Raw genomic sequence first — 22,766 nt, 5'->3', positions numbered from 1 at the left:
TTGTGTTTGAGCAGAGGAATCACAAGTCAACTGGCTGAGTACAAGAAGCTGTTCCAAACAGAATCCTAATTAGGGAAACCAAAAAGATCACCTCCTGATGTTGTAGAATGAGCAGGAATTATTGTGCAGTAGCTCCATGCAAAATTGACTTTTATCTTATTATGCTATGATTGCAGCCATGAATAATGTAAGAGTTGTTGATTGTGCTGGTACATTTCAAAGACCAGCCTTCCATGAAGCGGTTTATAATTTGCTCAAAGACTAATGGGTTGTGAATGTGATGGCTCCTGATGTGAGGACAGCAAGGCCCTTGTGCTCTTTGCACTGAAAGGGCTCCTTCCTCTGAGATCCTATCGATCTGCATGTGGCACCTGAAAGCGTTCCAGCGGAAGCACAAATCGGCACCAGGGAGGTCAGTCACCTTTGCTCCTCAATCCCCAGTGTGGAATTGCTCTGAGTAGAACGCAACTCCATCCCATGAAAAAATAAACTGCATAACTTGCCTTATTCTTGTCTTTTGATGGGAAAATGGTAGCCAATATCCCTTTTATTTGGGGGAACGTGTAGTTTGAAGTCTGCGTATTTCCACAGTGTGTGTGTGCGCATGAGATCTGTTGGATTTGTCTCTGGTGTGGTGACTGGGGGGAAAAGCTGGAGTTTTGTTTAGGATTCCTGCATCAGATGCCTTCCTGTGTTCCTTCACATCCCTCATCCAGCACTGTGCAGGCTGGGCAGGCCTCTTCCGTGGCAGGGAGTTTGTTGATGGCCATGCGTGTTGTCTGTTTTCAGAGTGTCATGACCTCATCCTTTATGATCTTTTTTTATTTTATTTTTTTTGCAAGTGCTTTGGAAGCTACAACCCACTCCACACACGCGTACCCTTCCAGTGTGTCCATCACAGTGCGCCTGCTCAGGCTTTCTGGGTGAGAAGGGTCATAGGTCAAATGGCAGGAAGTGGTCATTCAATTTCTCCCGAGAGAGTGGGCCTAGAATTGGACTGGTGAAGGATATGATCACAAGGACTGTTGATCACATCTAGGGTAAAAATGGACTCTGGAGTGTGTGTCACCCTTAATAAAACATCAGAAGGCCTGTTCTGACACCTGTGCTTAGATGTTTTGGAGATGAAGATCCCAGCAAAAAGCTTTGTTATTTTGAGACTGTTTCCTTTTAATTTGAGTTAAGCATTTTCCATCAGCAATGACTCTGCGAGATATGCCAAGGGGTTAACTCCCAGTCCTGCAGCACATTCTCTTTTTTTCCTCCCAGACAGTCCTCCTTCCTCGCGGAAGCAGGATTTGAAAAGGAGCAATTTCTATTGATCAGGTCCCCATCGTATGCCTCACAGCTGCTTATTAAGTGTAGCATCACACGCCTTCACACTGAAGGGACGTAATTAAGGGTTTGATTTTGCAGCAGAGGAGCGTAGCTGCTTGTTTCTGGTCCTTGGTGGTTGCATGCAATTCTGGGCACAAAAATGTTTAATGAGGATCAGATGGATCCAAAGTTGTTTGTCTACCCATAATAGTCCTTATATCTTTGGCCTTGACAATCTGGAGGAGAATGCTTTTGGATATAAATGCCCATTCAATGTGAAACAAATCTGATTCCGTAATAATCCCAAATACATTAACTGATTTTGAAGAATCTAGTTTTGTGTTATTTAAAACTACCTAAAATACCATAGATGAGGTAGTGTTGAGTTACTAATACTACTACAGCCTATGAAATCGGTAGTTTAAAAAATTACTCCCAAATACTCCCCTGCCTCGTCTCTACATTCTAGAGACAAAAATCAATCAGTTTTAAGTCTGAAATGATATCAAACACACATGGCTGCAGACCAATGGAATTAGCCTGCACAGTGGACCAAAAATGGTAAATTGCTTAAAACAAAGGCAGTGTATAGTGGTGGTTTAGCAGCTGCAATATAGATTTATTGGTGAAACTATGAGCGTCAGGTAGCTCTTGAACATCATCTGGAGTGATGTTGGAGAAGGCTTATTTTCTGGTAATTTACGTTTTTGTGATGGCATCATGTTTATGAAAATTGCTTCTGGGGATGTAATTTTCCAAAGATAACTTGCGTTTGTGAATCAGAAAAACTGTAGGCTAGCTTAGAATTAATGCATCTTGAAGAGGTGTTCATTATGAAGTCAACCTGTTATGAGAGAAGAGTCCTGCGCCACAGATCCCGGAAAATACGTGCTTTGAAGGAGCTGCTGCATCAGTAATTTAATTTTAGGAATGCATTTGGGTTCCAAATATAGACTGCAACATAGCACGGAATTGAAAGGAGGCTTTTTGGCATAAGAGCAATCCTCTTACTGTTGATACTCTTACTGGAGAGTTTAAATTTCATTTTCTTACCACTGTGTGTGATGCCTTTAATAGCCAAAGGCAAATACAATGGAATAAGACCTTCTCGTTGTGTCAACATCCTAGTTCTCTGCCGTATTAAATATTTTTCGTTCTGTTCATATTCCACATCCTGGAATTTTTTTTTTTACGAAGCAAATGAGCACTGCACCTCTTCCTGACTTGGATCGGTTTTTGAGATCACACAGCCTAATCAAATTTAGTTGTGCGTGCTTCAGTTTTAAGGCATTTTTGCCACAAATTGCATGGGAACAATTTCATGGTCATTTTCAGCAGCAGAGATTAAGTAAAGGATTTTGCCAGTTCGGTGGAAGTGCTTTTTGACCAAGATCTGAATGTCTTTGAAGATCTGTTGCTCCTGCTGGTTGCTGTATTTAATTAGGCAGCTCTTTGCCAAGAATCATGGCAAACACAGAAGAGAAGGGATCTTGGGTTCTGTGCATCCTAGAGGTGGAGACAAGGATTTCAGAATGATTGTATGGAGAGTATACACAAGGCACTGAAGGAAAAAGATTTTTAAGTGATTAGGGAACTTCTCTAACTTTGAGATTCTCGTTATCCTTTATCTCTAAAATCAAACTTGAAGGCAAATCAACAGGGGGAAAGCGCATCTTTTGCAAACCTGTTAATGTTAATGGAAGTCATACCTTCATTACAAAAACTTCTGCATAACTAAGGTGCAGGACGAACCAGAGAAATAACAAAGTTATTAAGGTATTTAACTTGTAGAAATATTGGTGAAGCAGAAGGGACTTTGCAAGAGAACACTGTTCGCCTAACTCTCCTTGAAGTCCGATTTATGGAGGTGTGCCGCAGGAAAGGTAGAACATGGACTGTTCGTGCCGTTGAGTGTTTCATTGCTGAACCGGGTCTGCGTTCAGCCCTTGAGACGCTGCGCTGTCAAGCAGATCACATGTGGCTGTGCAGTCTGCACGCTGAGTCAGGCTGCCATTTACTGATCATTGATTGATTGGTTCATCACTCAGTACGATTGCACATAGTTATGTGTTTGTTAGCGGATAAAGATTTTCTGGCATTAATTAACAGCTTGCAGGGTAACTGAGTGGGAAATCAATGATCGGATTCATTAATCAGGACTCAGAAGCCTAGAGAACTATGGACTGTGGACCCTTTCAGAGTACTTTCCAGGATGTGGGTGGGAGGCTGTGTTCCTTGCTTTGCAAATTGTAACAGGTCTATCTCGTTACAAGTTAATACCAAAGTTCAGTTTTATTACTTTCTGAGGGGTGATGAGAATTTAAGTCTGTTGGGAACCTAATTGGTCATGTACCGTTTCAGATTGGCCTTTTTGGATTATGGCTGTACTGAACCATCAGCACAAGAAACCAGATACATACAGTAGGTAGCACATATGGAAACAAAGCAAAGATAAGCCAATTAGCCACAGCCATAATATTAAATTCTGCTAAACTCACTTGATCCGAGCAAGAACTTTTATTGCGAAATTTTATCACGCCAGTTGGGGACGGCTGATCTCAAGAATATAGCTCTTTACCCTCTTTTTTTATTTTGACAGCAAGCAGTTTGCTGACATTTTTACCCCTTTGATCCAAATGTTGTTTGACGCTGGCAGTCGAATTGAAGACGCATTCTGCAGGACCACGTAATGGAAAAACGAAATTGCTGTGAAATCCCAAATCTAATTAGCTGCAGTACCTCAGTTGAATTGTTTCTTTCTGTTGACGTCCACTGCTAACATTAACGGATCTGTAGTGAAAACGTGGAGAGACAAGGGAGCATTATGGCATTGGGAGATGAGCAGATCAAGCCCTTTTTGAAGGTTTTTCAAGTGAAAACGGATTTTGAAGTCTTTCAGTATCCATTAAAACTGTTCTGATAGGCTTGAGGTAGAATAAGCTCTACCATTCCCATAGTCTAGTGCAATGTTCTGCCCCTAATGTGAGGATGTTCCATAAGGAGGTGGTGATTTCCTGTTTTTCGATGTTGCTGAGGTGAGTCTGTATTGAGCTCTTTTTTGGTAGCCATGAAGTGCAGATCAGGGTGTCGTGTTAATAACAGGAGGCACAGGTGTTTTGGGGAGAATTTGAAAGACCTGCTGTGCCGCTGTCGTTCACTAGGGAGGCTGTCAGTTCTTCTGCACCCTGTAGGAGAAGACTGACAAGGGCAGCACATGGCAGGGAAGGATGTCTGATCTCTTCAGCCCCGTTTCATTGCAGAAAAACAAATGGCTCCCTTAACCAAAAAAGAAGGGCCAAAGGAAGTTTAAAAGACGTGTAAGATGGAAGTAGATTCCTTTTTTTAATAACCGCTCATTGGCCAAAATATTAGGGACCCCAAACGAGTTTGGTGCTGGGCATCTGCAAACAGCAAGAACAGTTTGAACAGGGTGTGGCATGAGGCTCTGAAACGTGTGCAGTCACCTTGGTCCTCAGCTAAGGCCCCAGCTGACGTCTGTCACAGCTGCACCCATTTGCTCTGCCTGGGTTTCAACTGTCGCTCCCAGACTGGCAACAGTGTACCCCCCTTCCTTTTGGGGGGGATGGGGGGCTTGCTCCGGAGGGGATGGACAACCCGTTTCTATAGAACTGTAAGTGAAACACAAGCCATCAGACCTCTCCACTTCGTGCTTTCAGCATGAAGGTTTTGTATTTGAATCCAGAACCTCCATGAGCGGTTCTTTCAACATTCCTGAGAGTCTGAAGTTCAGGATGATGTACGTCTCCGGGACTCGGCTTTCCGCCTCCGAAGAACAGCATGGCAGGATGTGAGCAGATTGGCAAGGACATATTGCATCATCCATGCAGTTTGAGTCATGAATAATTAATAGAGGATACACTTCAACCCTCCTTGATGTTTGTTAATGAACACACCCTTTCTGTTTTAAAAGGAGATGCTGTAACAGTGACTAATGTAGTCTGTAAATTACATTTTGTTATGTCGGCATGTCCCATATATTTTTTTGAATCATTGTATTCTTAAACACTGACTTTGAGCTCCTGAGCTCTTTCTTTATTACCGAGTTCATTCTTTATAGGTTAGGTATCTTCTTTCTCCAGCATGTTTTAAGGCATCTTGATACTTTATCAGGAAGGAGCTGTTCTGAACCTGTACGTACAAGTTCTTGACGAGACCTGTGAGTGCAAGCCAGGAGTTTATACATCAGGCGCCTCTCCAGACCTGACCCAGAAGAAAGATCTTTATAAACTCCCCTTCAGCTGTTCTTTAGGTGTACAGGTTAGCAGTGGTTCCCGTAAGCAGTTTTGGAGCTTTTGTAAAAAATAGAACAAACCTCCCCAAAGAAATAGTGCATCAGTGCAGGACATTCCTTTCACATGCAGCAACACTGAAGCTGTGCGGGTGGGATTCGGACTTGAGTGCAGTGAGGTTTGTCTGTCTAGTTAGCATGTTTCCACGGGCGGGTTCGTCTGTGGTATGAGTACTGCTGTAGGTGAAGTGTCTTAGCTCATGTCTGGTTTGTGGATATCGAAGGACCTGCTCGTGGTATAGGGAGAGGGTGACTTCAGAGCAGGGACTAATTTAATGACAAATCAATGAGAAGGAACATGGAGTAATTTGGCAACAGTTCATTTATTCCACATCCTTCCCCTACAGTACAATATGTAATAAAGATGACAAAGGGCATTTCCTGTCCTGACAAATGTGCTCAGATTTGCTTATAATGGTTTTGGAATTATGTTGTTGGGGGAAAGGTGGCTAAAATCTTTTCAAGGCATTAAGCCCTTGTCATAGAAACTCAGGAAGCTTTTTCTGCAAGGTGATCGGACACGATTTTCCCTAATGCCACTATCTCCAACAGCCACATCAGGCAGAAAACTAAGTGTCCACTGACCCCTTCCACCCTGCCAGCTCATGTTTTAAACTTTTCAATTGGCGAGGGGTTTTAAAGCATCAAATGCACCCCTGCTCGGTTCTGCAGTAGCACCTATGCAGTATGCACCTCGGAATGTAGTTCTGGGATGTTGCATTTATTGAATAATATGTACTGTGTGTGTGTGTAAGTGTAATGCATGTTCTGTTGTTTTTACTGTTTTTTGTCTGAGCTGCACTGGAGCAAATACCAAACGACTTTAATGTGGTAATAAAGTTTTAATTAAAATGAAGAGAATATGTAGGCGTACGATGACATTATTCACAGATACTATTGTCTGCGTTGTCAATTTTATGGGTTCTGTCCAGGCTGAGGCCTAGGAAGGGTGGAATAATAGCATGTTATTCAAGACCATATGTATCCAATCGCACAAGGCTGTTTCCTGCATTAGAAAAAAGAAATTCAATTACAGTGTTTGGAGTTCTGGTTCAGACATTTAGAGATGGTACATGACCTGCTCTGGCACGTCATCAGATATCTGCCGACAGAGGCTTTTGCCTGTTCCCAGCGATATAATTGATGTTGGTTTTGTTTTAATGTAGATGCCCGCCCAATGCAAACAATAGGAAAGTAATAAAGTAATGTACCTCGTTACTAAAGCATTGTTATAAGCATCTCCTAAAAGCTCTCAGTGCCCAAAGGTCTGTAATTACGGCCTGATTCCCAAAACAGCACAATTCAAACACTCGCCTGTAAATCTGAACATGTAATGTACTGTCCAGCAGTGCTTTTATTTTTTTTTTAGCTGTAAATGTTTTTTTAAGCTTGAAATTCCTATTTATAACTATCTGGTCTCATATAACGAGGTCAGGGAAGTGCCAAAAATGAGATATTGGAACGAAATTGATTTTTTTTTTTTTATAGCTTGTGTCTGTGTCCAAGACACAGGAGAGAAGAAAAATTGTACCAGAAAGGATTTTTTTTAGACAGGCTTTTCCTTTTGTTCAGGATAGGAAAAATAAAACTGACCCTTAGTCTTCATTCTTTTTAGATCAGCCTGAACAGCTTTCTTTTATGAAATCAAAGTGACTAGTAACAGCAATTGCCTTGTATCCAAAGAACACAAGAGTCTGAAAGGGAGCTTGAACTTCTATGGCAGGAAGGCCGTGATGTATCTGGTGATGCAGCAGGAGCTGAATGAGGGATGTGGCTCAGAACTGCAGATTTGCAGTCCTCTGCAATTTAGCAACCAAATAATTCTGTTGAGTTAATTACCGAGGAAGCTGGAAAATGTTGTGCTGATAAGAAGCCAGCTGGGTGATGAGCTGTAGTTTTCGGAATGGCTCCTTATACTTGGGGTGTCTGGTAGTGGAGTTTTTACAGAGAAGTTGTGCGAGACTGAACATCAGTGTGACTGCATGCTTGATCTTTCAGGTGGTGAACACTTTCAAGGACTTGTATAAATGTGCAGATGTGTGCATTGCCACAGTAGTGATGCTTCTCAGTGTGCTATAAGTGTAGGAGCAGCACACAGTTAGCAAACACACCGATGGCTTTTATCAGATGTGAATCATGCTAGTAAAAAACAATAAATCAAACTTGCTAGACATGAGTAGATTTTGGTACACAGGAGTGTGATAAGGGCAGAGGGAAACCTGAAAACATACTGTATGTGAAGTAGGTTTTGAGAGCTGTTTTTTGGTTATTAAAATAATAGTGATGTCTCGGGTTTGATCTCCTTCATTTCTGTGGCCTATTTGCACACAATGATTGGGTGAAGCACTGCTTGAAGCCCCCTATCCATGAGGAGGAGCTGTTTGTCCTGCTGGAAGACTGCTAAGAGAGCTCGGATCTCTTCGAGACTTCCAAGCTGCAGCAGTGAGTGCATTGATCCGGATACGAGATGGATCAATAGATCAGTAATGCAATCCGAGCTGCATTTTTTTTTTTTTACCGGCATAGGCTGCAATTCACTCTGCTGGGCTGAGTGCCAGAGTCATCAGGTCTGTGGTGGGGAGAGGAGCCTGTACCCTACTTTCTCACAACTCCTGTGGCTGCAGCAGTGTTCCTGCTCGGCCGTTGCTGGATCGTCATTATCACAAGGCCCCCATCACGTGTTTCACTGCTGGCAGAAGTGGTGCATGACAATTTCCCAATTTCCACCTCAGGTGTTTTCACTGCAGTCGTCAAACCACAGAAGATTATTATTTTGGATATTATCTGTATCCCCTTTAGTTTAAAGTGTGTATATTTCGATGGGGCAACCTTGTTTTGAAAGGTGCTAAATGAAACTAAATTGAATTGAATATTAAAGGTACAGCGAAAACTAAATCTAAGGTGTAGTGTGGCCTGAAGTCGGCCCTGTTTTTAGTGAATGATCGTATTTGTTGTGGTAATTGCATGGTGCACTCAGGGAGTGTTTTCGAGACTGTTGTCATAGCAAAACATTTGTTTGCCACAAGATAGCCTTGGACGTCCTTCCACAATCGCTGGCATTTTTACAGTGTGACAGCCAGAAACACTTCTCATGTACGGCCTGTTTAGATGAATAGGCCTTTCATCCGATCAGCTAATTTTTCCCATCTGGTACCATGAGGTACAGCCTCCCTCTCATCGGACACTTAATGCGCTAATGGACACATGTAGCAAAACCGACTTTTTGATCTCAGAAAGTCAGTAGCTATTCCAAAATAGATATTGTTAATGAAAAATAAAAAATGAGAGAGAGCTTTATTATGGTTCCAAGAAAAATCTGTAGCGCTGTCTTAGTGGAGTCGCTTTTTGGAATTAAGGATCTGAACCTGGTGTTCATTTAATAATAATAATACACTTCACTCAAAGTGCTTTACAGGTAATGGGGCTCCCCTCCACAGCCACCTATGTGACGCACCCAACGTTTTAGCTGTTTCGTCTCTGGTTGTTATTTAAAAGAGATCTAATGATTACCCACTTACAGATGTTTTTCTTTCTTTAGTTTTCAGATTCATTGAAAATCTAAGAATTTTTAGGTTTTCATTTCTACATATTTAAAACAAAACAACACACACAAAAGGTGCAGGGGGTGTTAGCTTTGCAATGAATGTTGATTCAGGGAAGCCCTAGCAAGTTTATTCCAGAAGCAGCAATGCATTGAAGGATTGTTTTCTGGACCAAAACAGTGTTCTGCCCCCTGGTACTGAGCTATTAATAACTAACTTGTCGGTGCGCTGCCTTCTGGGTTGAGTTAACAGAGAGACAGATTGGAATGAGGTTAGATAACCCAGCACAAAAAGGTTTTTGTTTTTAAAAGTTATTTTCCAGCATGAGGAATTTCAGCCTGTGGTGTGTGTTCCCTGCCTTGTGAATGCTTGTATCACCTCTTTCTCTCTTTTTTTTTTTATAGCCGCACCGTTAGAATTTGTTAGCTAGAACTGACACCTGTGCTGAAGACCCTCAGTGGCAGTACAAAGCTGACATGTGTCAGGGGGCCGTAGTCAATTCTGTAGCCCATCAGCATTCAGCAAACAAATGCAAGGTGGTTGCTAAAGGCAGAAACACTGCCACAATTTAATCTTTCTTCTCCTGGGTTTTGAAAAGCACGAAGTCATTTAACACAGTAAAGCTGGTCGTTAATCCTGTCTTCCGATTTGGGTCTCCAGACGTTTCAATGTGACAAATCCCACTGGTTGCTATGCACTTGTAATGTTTGTTTGTTGTGGATGATAATGTAGTTTAAACATCACAAAGAGCATTTAAGAGGCCTTGTTCTCCAGAAACAACAGCAAATATTGGTCTCCTAGTTTTTTTTTTATCTTTTAACAGAGGTCCTTTCCTGACTTATGTAAGACTATATATAAACCTTAACATTTAAACTCTGCTTTCATAGTTAAGTAGTGGTAATTCTACTTCTGATTATACAGATTATACTGTTTGAGTTTCTTTTCAGTTTTTTCTTGTTAGCTGCCTGGAACCTAAACTTAAAAACTGAGCAGGAGTCAACGAGTGCTGACTTCTCAGGACAAATATATTAAAATCATTGTCGTCTTATTAGTCAAAACACAAGGACATTCTTAATAGGCCTACTGTCAATCTGTTATTTTAAGGCAAAAGTGTAAAACAATACTATTTATGATTTCTCTAAATTAACCGATACACATTTTGTTGCAAAACAATGAGTTGCTCCTTTCGTGTTCAAAATATCTTGTGCTTGTTAAATCTGCTTATTGGATTTCCACTTCGTCCACTTCTCTTGATTTTCCCTTCGATCTGTGTGCTTCATATCCCCTGATCTTTGGAATTCCCTGCAAGAATCCTGAAGCCCTTATCTCCAGTTCACATCTCGGCCGAAAGCCTACCTGCGCAGTACAAGCTTTCTTTTGAAATACTGCTCTTTGGCTTTGTGGACAGTTGCCTGAGGGTGTGGATGTTCTTTTTGCAAAAAACCGCTGCAGATAATAAAATCGTGCTGCTTTATTCCACCTTGATCATCACGTGCTGTCCTTGACTAATTCTGTGTAACAGAGCAGCAGGCATTTTTAAACCCACTGACTGCAATGTCCATTCCTTATTACATTACTCCTTCATTTTGCTTCAGCTTCATCAGCTCTTGGCTTCTTTTTGAAGAAGTGAAATAGAAACTGACCTTATAAGAGACCCTAATTAATTCTAACCTGATTTAAGTACTAGGTACACTTAAGCTTTGACTTCTCAAAGCAAAGTGAACTAATGAAATTCTCCAGGAGCATTCCATTGTTATCAGGCTAGAAATCCTTTTTTATTTGGAGTAACTGAGTCAGGCGGCAGTTACTGGGAAGGTCATGCATGGGCAGCAGTTCCTCTTACAGGTGGCGTCTTTGCCAGCGTTCACATCGCTTAAAAAATGTGCCTTTAGAATGTTTTAGGTAACTGAGCTACTGCTGTGCTCCAAAATCCAATGGTGTAACAAAGATTTATTGTTGTTTTTTTCATTTTGCCAGCCAAAGCAAAACGTTTGAAGTAGTTCAAGTAGGCTGCCAAGGAACAAGTAAAAGGTTTATTCCCCCTGAAAAGAGAAGAAAAGAAAGAACGTTTCCGCTGTGGTGTAGCACACACGAAGAAGGCTCCACAGCTGAAACGTTGTGTTCCTTGTCTTCTCTTTTCAACGGGGAATAAATCTTTACTTGTTCCAAAGCAAAAAGCTTGCTGAAAACATCTTCAAAGCATATTGGCGCGTGTTGAAGGGCATATTCTGTAGAAGAGCAACATATTCTTCTAGGACTATGCTTACAAGCCTTTGTATGTGTTTGAATAACACCTGTCAATCCCTGTGATCTATCGCAAGCAGATATAAATATATGCCTGCTGTTGATTATGGCAATACAGTTCAGAAGATTTTTTTTGTTGGCTTTTTGGAAAAAAGCCTGCACCTTGAAGCCTACCCTTCAAGGATAAAGAGGGCTTTATACCTTGATCATCAGTCTTCAAACCCTTGTACTTGCAGTATGTAAACAGAGCGTTCTTGAATGCTGGAATGTTAGTTGGCCATTGTTTCCCACATCCCATTTTGGGATGGGCACCCCAAACTTGACACAATCGCCCCTGTGCAGGATTGCAATACAGGATTGCAAGGTGTTGCACGCCAGTTTTGTCTGCTTCTTAAAATTACTGTTGGGAATAATTGCTCTGATTAATTTTAAAATTATTATTGGAAATCTAGCGTGCAACAGTTGGCCATCTCTAAAAACAAATCTGTATTCTAAGTATCAGAGCATGATAAAACTTATTGTGAATTAGTAAAAACAGCCCTTCATAGGGCCCCCCTGTCCAAAACACAGTGATAAGCGATGAGAAGATATGGAAACTCCTAATAAAAATGAGCCATCCTAGAAACCAGGAATGAACAGAATCATCCCAACTTGTTCCTTACTTCAGCGGTCTCTCGGCGGTATCAATGAAAGCAATTTGCATGGCATTTGAATGGGTGGAACTGTGCTTTGCATGGGCTGATATCAGGCATGGAGTGGCAGCACAAAGACCCAGTTCAGATCTTCTAACCATCTGCATCGCCTTACCTGCTCGTTCCCTCATTAAGCTGTGTCCTGTATCCTGTGTTGGTAAAGGAACCCCCCCCCCAGATTCAGACACTTCACAGTCATGGATTGGGAGAGGGAGAGCTAAGCAAGGATTTGCTAGACAGCAGGTAGACCAGATGATCAGATGATCCCTTTCCAGTTTGGGGCTTTTTGAAGTTTGCATTTTGCTTCCATTTGCAGCTCCCTCCTGAAACAATTTAGGCAAAGTTATTTAATGCAGCCAAGCAATTGGCCAGCTCTCCTTTGCAATTCTTCGAATGTTTTTAAATTGTTTTTTTTCCTTAAGAAATTGAATGCATCTGCCATCAAGCAGTGTCTACCTATCACCCTGCTTTTTAACAGTTTATTTTTCCGTGGGGTTTCGTAGGGTTTGCCTACTGTTGTCTTGCAGAACGGGCAGGCGGGGAGTGTCTAGGATGGTAGCAGTTTGTTGACAGGGAAGCGTTAAGCACTTTTGGTGAGGTAAGAGCAGCTGAAATGAATGTCTCTCTTGTGGGATGTGAGCACAGTGTGCTTGTCTTTCCCAGGGAGTTCAGTGACTCACACACACTCTCCTGCCTTGGTGTGGCTCCACTCCCACAGATCCTCTCAAACAGTCGCACATTTCTGTGAAGAGGGGCAGTCCTAATTCGGTTAGATGTTATTGTTTTTCTATACATACAGTACGTCTAACTCATAAAACACTTGATTCTTGTCCTTTAGCTCATGATGTCATCACCTTTTCTGTGTATGCTTTTCCCTACCCTGTTACAAGCATTCAACAGTAATTTAATCATTTTTGCTCTAGGCTGTAAAATGACTCTAAAAATAGGTAAATCCATGGACTTTGTTCTTGGGAATCCAGTTTGAAAAGTTAGAGGAAGGGAAATCGCTGGAATGTATTTTTCAGTTGCTGTCTGTTGCATGTATTCCTGCTTTGGTTTTGCAGATTTTCAAGTGAGTCTAGCTTCTCTTTGTTTAATTACCTTTCCAGAATACCCACGCTTGCTATACTATGAACCCTCTGCATATCATTGTGGAAGAGATCGATTTATCTCACTTTAATGACATCCCTTTATTAACCAAATAACTATGAGGGTCACCTTACAATTCACTTCATCAGTGAAAGTCATCAAGCTCTTATAATAGGATATTGAGGACAGATGTTTCCTTAATTTTTCATTTAGCAATTAGTCTTATAGTCCCTTCTATAATCTTTTTCCTCTGTGCAACAGGAGTGGGAGTATATACTAATTTTTTTTTCTGTGTTTATAGAATAAATCCCATACTCTTCCAGGCACAAATATTTCAGTTTCTTAACCCTTACTCTGTAAAGGAATTTATCTTCCATTCGTTATTGCTTTGGCAACAAAATGGTAGTAGACATTAAATGCTGTTCCGCTCTGGGTTAATCTTAATACAGTATAAATTGTTTACTGTCATTGCCAGCAGCCATATCGCTCTGCAACTCACACCTGGCAACCCACTGAAACTCAGCAGGTGTGAGTCTGGTCAGGACCTGGATGGGAGACCTCCTGGGCAAAACTAAGGTTGCTGCTGGAAGAGGTGTTAGTGGGGCCAGCAGGGGGCGCTCACCCTGCGGTTCATGTGGGTCCTAATGCCCCAGGATAGTGACGGGGACACTATACTGTAAACAGGCGCCGTCCTTCAGATGAGATGTAAAACCGAGGTCCTGACTCTCTGTGGTCATTAAAAAACCCAGGGCATTTCTTGAAAAGAGTAGGGGTGTAACCCCGGCGACCTGGCCATATTTCCCATGGCCTTTACCCATCAAGGCCTCCTAATAATCCCCATCTCTGAATTGGCCTCATCACTCTGTTCTCCTCCCCACTGATAGCTGGTGTGTGGTGAGCTTTCTGGTGCACTATGGCTGTTGTCGCATCATCCAGGTGGGGCTGCACACTGGTGGTTGTGGAGGGGATCCCCATTACCTGTAAAGCGCTTTGAGTGGAGTGTCCAGAAAAGCGCTATAGAAGTGTAAGCAATCATTATTATTATTATTATTATTACAGTAATTTTTATCCACATTCAATGGTAGGGTAGTGTATGTAAAAGAAACAGTGCCATCTGTGACCAAAATAGAGTAACTGCACTTAAATCAAACTGAGCAAATTTACCATCAGGTTACCAATGGATATAAGAAATAACAATGAAGAGCTGCATAAATTATGGACTGTATCATATCTAAGAAATGGAACTGAAAGAAGGCTGTTCTAGCTGTCGTTAAGAGCAGATTCGCACCTAAGTGGAAGACGTGCATGTGTGGATAAATGGAAGTTGGAGTAGAATTATCGGTTTGGAATGGCAAGCTGCAAAAGGGCAAGTAGATGGAGTAAACCTAGAAAAAAGTTCAAAGGAAGTTCTGGTTGTGGGGTTGTCTTTAGGTTTGTGGAGTTACCGGTTAATGATCTGATGACCTTCTGACTCCGCCTTACTTGAAAGTTTAAGGAAGCAAAGATGCACAACTATTCCAGACTGTTTGAAAATGGTTACAGAAAGTTGTGCTGCTTGAGCATCTGAATGAGTTGTGACAGTGTAAAGCCCAGTTATACTTAAAGGGTTGTAGGTGGAATACACAGCAGGCTTTATCACGCGACGCGACACAAAAAGATCTAGGCTACAGTGATCAGATTCCATTTTGTATTCAGGTTAGTACAAGAGTAAGAGTAGCTGTAACATGTGCAGAGTGCTTATTTAAAAATGTTAAAATGGCAAGTGTGCTTGAAGAGAATTGATTGTAGTTGCTGTGCATGGAGTGCATTCTCAAAGGAGTCTCAATGAATCTGTATCTGCAGTGCATCCCTGAATCTTCTCACATACACCTGCAACACTTTGTCTAGTTTTACAGTACCTGTCATCAAGCAGTGTCTTATTTCTATTCATGGCCAGCTCTGTGGAGAAATGAGTTAATGATGGGTTTGAAAAGACGTTTGAAAACCTTATTGTAGCAACAAGTAAGGAAGACAAGACCACACAGGCCTTTGACTGCATTGGTGTTTTTTCTTATCCCTGTGACTTGGAAGATCAGTGGTTGTCAAGTTCAAATTTATAGAATATTTGGATAAACATTTCTCTTTCAACATCTAGTTCTGAAACAAGAGTTATTCAAACAAGAGTGTATCTGAAGGGGTGATAAATCTTCTGAAATCTGCTTATTGTCTTTTGTTTCTGGGAAGAGATGGCAATATTGGTGCTGTGCCAGCAGGATCTTGGGAGTGGAGTTGGGAGCCAGTCAGGGAGAGTCCCCTGGGGCCTGTGCACAGCGGTGAGCTTAAAAATAACACTGGTTCCCTTAGAATCGGACCCACCCACTCTCACCACTGGCTCAGACAGGCGAGCTGAACAGAGCCTCACACAACCGCCCCAGCTCCCAGCTGTCTCCAGCACCAGCCCTGAGAACCTGCTGCCAGGGAAGGCCCCTTTTACGGTTCCTGCAAATTTGTGAAGTTGGTAACTTGGCTTTGTCTTACGTTTTCTTGTTTCTCTTTTTATCGGCTGTCATCGTCTTCGATGTCTTCGCCTGTCTCGCCAGCCCCAGTAAAACCCTGCAGAGCAGCTTTGCTGCGCACCCTCTCTACATACACCGCACTCTTGGAACGTTCCCGTTTATTGCTTCTGGTAAAGTTCCAAAATGGAAGGAATTCAATTCTAGACGTCTATCCTCCAGCAGTTGTCAGGGAAATTCAAGTGATCAATACGTTAAAGAAAACGGTGTGCAAAGTCTTTGGACACTTGAATAAATATGGGTGGGTCCCGTTATTAACCCTGGGCTGTCCAAGCCCAGTTTGACACAGTCTGGATTCTTTTAGTGCGGCAATTGCTCAAAAATATATCCAAGAGCTCCGGGTGACTGTACTTGTGTGTGTGTGTGTGTGTGTGTGTGTGTGTGTGTGTGTGTGTGTGTGTGTGTGTGTGTGTGTGTGTGTGTGTGTGTGTGTGTGTGTGTGTGTAGTTCATGTAAGCTGTTTTTTGTGTTCTCGTATTTAAGACCTTTGCTATGAGATTGTGCAACACGTTAGGAGCTGGATTTTGTTTTTCCGAATATCTTGAAAGAAAGATATCTAGTTGCAGATACAGAAGAGAATAGATGAAATACTGAGTTAATTTGTTCCCCTCTGCTGATGTGACATGTCTTAGGGCTGAGTTTGACAACCCCCCCCCCCCGTGCCCCACCCCACAGCCCGGCATGAGTCAAAGAAACAGATACTATACCGATGTGTGAAAAAGGTGGCCTGGATACTGACACCAGAGCGGCTATTTAAATGGATGTGTCTGTGAGAGGTTACATGATAGGGGTCTGGGAAAAAGAAAGTGACCAGCACGACATTTCTGTACACTGTGGCTTTTTATTTAGTTGTACTGAAGCTTGGGGGACATGGCTTATGTTGCTGTGATACAAGTGAGCCACACTTATCGCAAGTGATCGTTAACGCTGCCGTAACCCATCATTACACTCGGACATGTTTTTCCCTTGCAGCCACAGATGTTCCATTTTGGTACATTGTTTTCATATTGTGTCCTTGGCAGACGATGTGGAAAAGATGTCCACATGTCCATTAAAACAGATTTCCCTTTTTGATGCTGGCAGACGCGTGCCAAGTTATGTTTTTTAGATCCGGGAGTATAAAAATAAAAACATGTTCTGTGCGGGTGCGGTATTTAAACAAGACATCACAGTCGAGGAGTCACAGGGGAATGCTCTCCCCCTGAGCAGCCTGTTCATTTACTCCCACCTGCACTGAACGGGGTGGTTATAAATACAAATCAAAATTTCAGACAGTGTTGAGCTCTCCACTTCCCACAGTTGGGTCTGTCCGAGATGATGCGTTCAGAAGCCGATCGGTTGTTGGTTGGCGAGCTGGTGCTGATGAGCAGTTTTGAGGAAAGGGGATCTGCTGGAGTGTTTTAGTGCAGTCAATCTCTCATTTTGCACCGTCCTTCTTGGCCCTTGCGGTTGTACACAGCTGTAACTCCATAGTCCATAAATGTTTTGGACATTCATTAAGTGACTTCTGGTAACTCTTCTTCCCTTTGTTGTGCAGCCAAGTGATAATGGAAAAGGTCGCTTGTTCTACACATGCACGACAAGGGTCAAAGGAGTTCATTTGTCAGCGTCTGCAAAGAGTAAATCAGTCTTTTTCAGGGGGCTTGATTTAACTAGGTCATTTTAACAAGGCTCCGCTTGAAACTGGGCTTGTCAGTTTATTTTGACATCAAAGCAGCTGCTGACGGCCACCAGAAATAAAGACCCAGGCCAGCAGTGGTGAAGACGCTGAGTTATTGCTTGTCCAGCTCCTGCAGGCTGTGCAGTTTTTCACTGTAGGCAGGTTGCGATCCTATTTTGGTGGAGTATAAATTGTAAATTACCCAGCACATCTCTGCTTTATCTTGATATCCTGCAAACTGTCCTATTAGCACTCACCAAGTTTGACAAAGGGGGGCGCTGAATCAGGCACAATAGAACAGGTACCACAGAACTTGGATATATTTGTATATTGCATGATATAGATGATGTCGACATATTGGTAACCTTTCTCATTGAAGAACATGCCATACAGAGAGAGAGCCGTTGGGCCTCTCTTTCCTGTTTGGTACATGGCAGCTTATTGATCTGAGGATCTCTGTTAGCTGTTCCTTGAACGAAGTCGGGGCATCAGCTTCAACATCATGGCTATGTACCTTCTTCCACACTCCCACCACCATTTGTATAAAGCAGTACCTCCTGCTCTTGGTTTTAAACGTGCTTCCACATGATTTCCAATTGTCTTCCGGTTCTGGGTTGCTGCTGTCTAGCGCTGTATGAAATACTGCTGATTCTCTTTATGCTTTTTATTTATTACAGTCCTGTTGCACCCAGTTGCCATGGAACAGCTGGTTACATTTAATGCTTTAGTAGGCTCTGGGGATATGACCTTTCTCTGTCCCCTTGTCTTGCTTTTAATAAGCTTTCACAAGTTTCTGCATTGCTTTCCTGGGGGGAGGTTTGTCATGTTAATGAATATGGATGATGATGGCATTATATGACAAGATCATTGTTCTCTCCTAAGCTCCTTATTGATGCCCAGCAGGGCATCTTCTAAACATGGACTGTATCTTAGAGCTTTCTGATTGGCCAGCGATTCTTTGACCCCTCCCTCCCCTGGGGGGATTTTCCGAAGTGCCAATGCATTAAGACTAAACTGACAGCACATTACAGGCTGTATCATGTCCTCCTCTTTACCAAAGCATTCCAGCCATAAAACCACCATGTTTACGAGCCTGCTGTTTTCTTCTGATCTAAAAATGTCACCTGTTGTAATCAGGGCGTTTCTCCTTGACATGCCTCAGTTTCTTTTCTCTTAGAAGTGAAACAGCTAAAAATGATCTTTTCCTTAGTCAAGGCAGGATTAACTTGAAGTCTCCCTTGAGCAGAAGTAAAACAATTGTCAGCCAAAGCATGATTTAAGAGGCACCAGAAAACTCAAGCATGTGTGAGCAACTCTAAACAGTTATTTATATTATACTGTCTTACACAAAGAGTTGTGGAAGTATGGCTGGGTAGCTTGTTCCATGCTGTTTAAGATGGTAACTTCATTCAATAAAAAGGATGGATGAGATCCTTTCATAAATTACCTACTATTAACTAGCTCAGAATGGTGTATCAAACTGTTAACTCTATGTACTGTAACTTGCACTTGAAAACTGAAAAGCCAGAAAAAGTGTCTAAGCTGGCCAGATGTCTCAGCCTCCCCAGACTCCCCCGCATAAAGATTTGCTGTGTAGTAGGTGTCTTTCCTGCTCACTTACGGCATACCACATATGACAGTTGTCATTGAAGTAGCAGGAATGCAGGCTTTGAACGTGGGTTGTGTCGTATATTTGCAATGTGTGTGACAAGCTGTAAATGGGATACTTCAAACTCTGGTCTTTTTCCAGTAATGTCTCACATTTTATTGTAAACTACGATTCAATGTTAAATAGCAAAATTAGTCATTGACGGAGCTAATGAACTGTGTCAGTTTGCAGTAGCTTAGTGCTGCCTGGGCTCCAGTGAGCTCTGAGCTGAGAGGAAGATGAAGAAGAAACTTTCCTTGTGACTGAAAGAGAAGGTGTGTTCTTGTCATGCTACACTCCTTGTTCTTTCAAACTCAAACTGGCTTGAAGAGCATCTTGAACGCACGTGATTGTGAGTCAGCTTGGAAAAAAAGCATCTTCCAAATTAAGATTTAACTAAATCTAAATGTTAATACTAGAAAAATGCGTGTTCACCAGCAGCACAGCATACAACACATAGCTGTTTATATTGTATTAATCTGCTTTTCCTTATGACAAGCAATTAGTAACCTATAAATAGAGCATCGCAGAATTAGGTTTATCAAATCATGTTCAAAACAAGATTAGCCCTGGGCTTTAAAACACAAAAATTGTATAAAAGCTAAGCATGTTCATAAGCATCATCATCAATTATGCATACTGAACTATGAAAAATAAAGAGATAGCTTGCCTTTGTCTCATTAATAATGAATAAGAATGTTCATTTGCAGAAAAAATACTTTGAGGCACTAAAAATAACCATGTTGTTCTGAGAAAGTTTCGGCAGCTGCGCAGGGCACACTGTTGCTGTCAGGAGGACAGTAAGTAGGCTTGTGTCCCATCACTGGAATGGAAATCACATGGGTAGCAGTTCCTCTGGTAGGAAGACATGGGCACACAGGTCTGACCTGATGGTGATCCTGCCCTGAACACAACTCTTCCCACAGGGCTGCAGGGCAGGAGGTGCAACAGCTCGTGCCCTTTTGTAGCTCCCAGCTTCAGCAGAGCAAGACACTCTGCTGTCTTTCTGCTGTGGTTTTTTTTTCTGCAAAACACTGTTGCACTAAGCATTTGGTTTCACCTAACTGGAATGATTTAAGCAAAAATGTCCTTTAATTGTTGCAATGGGATTGCTCTTTGGTTCTCTTCAGGTACCTGCATGGCAAAAAGAGATTTCAAAGAAAAGTAACCACATACATTCCTGGGGTTTAAAGGGATGTCCTACACTGACAAGCTGAAGGAATGTAATTGTGTAATTAGACCAATTATTGGCTGAATTTAAGACAAAGAACATCTGTGATGTTACCCTACTCCAGCCCATCACTGCTTGCATTTTTGGTCTTCTGGATACCCCTACAAAAAAAGTAAGTAATGAAACTTGTCTCTTTGAATATCATAAGATCCTAAGATCATAATCGTTTTCTGCCAAAGGTGCCTTTAGCACATATAGTATTGACTCAGGAGGAGGGATACTTATGAAATCAGTAATTTTCTTATCTATATTTGTAATTCATTTTGGAGGATCTGTAGAAGTTTCTGTTCACTCTGACATTATAGAGTGTTTTATCAATCAACAGCAAAACATCCCAATACAGTATATCAAATATTTCCGGATTTCATATTGTCATGCAATACTTTTGATAGGCAGGTTAAGAGTGCACACCTTCAGATCTACTGGGATTGCTGCAGATAGTCTTGGCTTCTCTTTGTGCTGCAAACCCTTTATTGTTGATGTTTGTTGATTTGGCCAGAAGTATAAAATGCGGGCACAGCAGTAAAGAACAGTTCTGCCCGATGACTCCCTGATTTGCTCTGCGGTGACTGAGAACAATAAGCAAAGTCTTCATTCTGTTTATTCTTAGACAGGTTTTACATATTAAATATATGCATTGTATCCATGTATTAGATTGTCTATTGAGAATAGTGTTTCTCCGTCCGGTATCTCCTGGGACTCAAGGTTTAGAATTTTGATAATTATTTTGAAGCTTATTGTTCTGAAATTCTGTCTCCAGCAGCATTTAAATAGTCTGTTTCTGCCATGCTCCACCAAGCTTCCAGTTATTTTATTACATGATGTTGAACAACACTTTGTTTGTCCAGTTAAGCAAATCTTAAATTGCGTAACCATTGGTTAAGGTGGATCAAAGACTTTACTAACTTCGAGGGCTAGATGTGGAGTTTGCCTTTGGGTGGGGAAAATTACTTTCACATGGTGCAATCAGGATGTGAAGCAGTTAAAGTTTTTTGCAGTTCACTTTTGCTACGTGGTGAGGTCTTCAGTAAAGAAACAGTTTAAGAAGGGTTATTTGTAGTTTATCTTTTATTACAGTAATGAGAGATGGGATATACCCTTGAGGGAGTAATTTTTTAGTTAGGAAGCCTGCCTGTTTTTTAGAAGCACGCTGCAGGACATTTCTGGGGTGTGTAGTTTGCAGTTTGTCTTGCTGTCAGTATATTATTGAAAGATGTGGAAGGTGGTATTGCTTAATTAGGCAACGCCTGAGATACAAGGCTGGGAGCCTGTGGGCCTTCCTGGAGCTGGATGTGGGCCGTATCTGAAGACAGAGCCCTACTGCATTAAGGAAAATACATTGTTTGTACCTCTGGTGGATACATGTGGTTTTACAAACTATTCAATAGGCTTAGATTCACTGAGTCAGGTACAGGAGGCCGGTGCTTTTGACTGTATGATGGAGTGGAATCTCTCCTGCTCTCCTGCTCCATGTGTCACAGTGCTCTGTGAAGCCAGCTCCTGCAGAGGTGGGGACTGGCTTCTGTCACCCCTCCCACACAGCGTCGCAGCCAGGCGCTCGTTACTGCGTGCCAGATGGTGCCTGTGATGACCCGCCCATTTTGAGGGAGCCCCTGATAAATATTCATTCTCGTTGCTGGAGCAGCAGAGCTGGGGGGCAGTGGGGTCCCAGTGGTGGTTATGCTGCATGTAAAGGGCTCAGTATAGGGGGTCTTGAGGGGGGGCAGGCGGGCTCCTTCTTACGGGCTTGAACCACCTGGGGAAGGGATGGGTTTGAACTTAGTAATAGCTGCATTGCTCTCATTATTATTGTGGTTTCTGCTGTCTCTTGCCATGTCTCTCATCTACATCTTATTACTGTCTGCTGTCCTACTTATACAGAATTATGGAAATGCACTCCTTATTTTGTTTTGATCATGATCCCTTTTCTTCTTTTGTCTTCTTGTTCGGGCCTCTGCAAGTTTCACACTTCACTGCAGTGATCTGTGAGTACTCTCCTGGCAGCGGACTTGTGTTGATGACATGACAGTGTTTTTCCTTAAATTGTCTTCATGAAAAGGTGGGGGGGGGAAGATGAAAATGTCTGCTGTTATCTTGCAGTGAATGTGGGTGCAAGGAGGTGCTTGTCTAGGAACACTGCGCAAGACATCTGGGAGAGTCTCTGCTGAGTCCAGGGAAGCTTGGAACTGCTGCACTCTCGTTCTTTAATACCTTGAATCCGGTTGATGTTGGTAGTGGAATTTAAAAAATCCATACGCATTCAGTAATCATCCGTGTGAAGGAACGAGGTGTTTCTGCTTCACTTCAGACAACTGTGTGTTGGGCCGTGATGGAGAGAAGACTCCTGTCTGGTGGAGACGCTGTGCTGTGTGGTCTGGCGTGCAGACGCTGTGGCAGATCTCTGTCCTCGGCCCATCAGTGTGTGAGAATCTGGCATGGCTTTTTTCACAGACCGTTTTCTGTTCCTAAAGAGCGGAAAGAT

The 22,766-nt window shown here is 42.2% G+C and overlaps 1 protein-coding gene across 2 annotated transcripts in view; it reads left to right on the top strand.

Annotated features, from left to right (window-relative positions):
* nhsl3 (NHS like 3) overlaps positions 1–22,766 on the top strand; it is an 84,118-nt gene that overhangs the window by 43,491 nt on the left and 17,861 nt on the right. The gene's annotated exons all lie outside the window — the stretch shown is intronic.

This window comes from Lepisosteus platostomus, chromosome 13 (assembly GCF_059453375.1).
Source record: "Lepisosteus platostomus isolate fLepPlt1 chromosome 13, fLepPlt1.hap1, whole genome shotgun sequence".
NCBI lineage: Eukaryota > Metazoa > Chordata > Actinopteri > Semionotiformes > Lepisosteidae > Lepisosteus > Lepisosteus platostomus.
The sequence above is the reverse complement of the archived record's forward strand: the minus strand, read 5'-3'. Positions and strand labels throughout refer to the sequence as shown.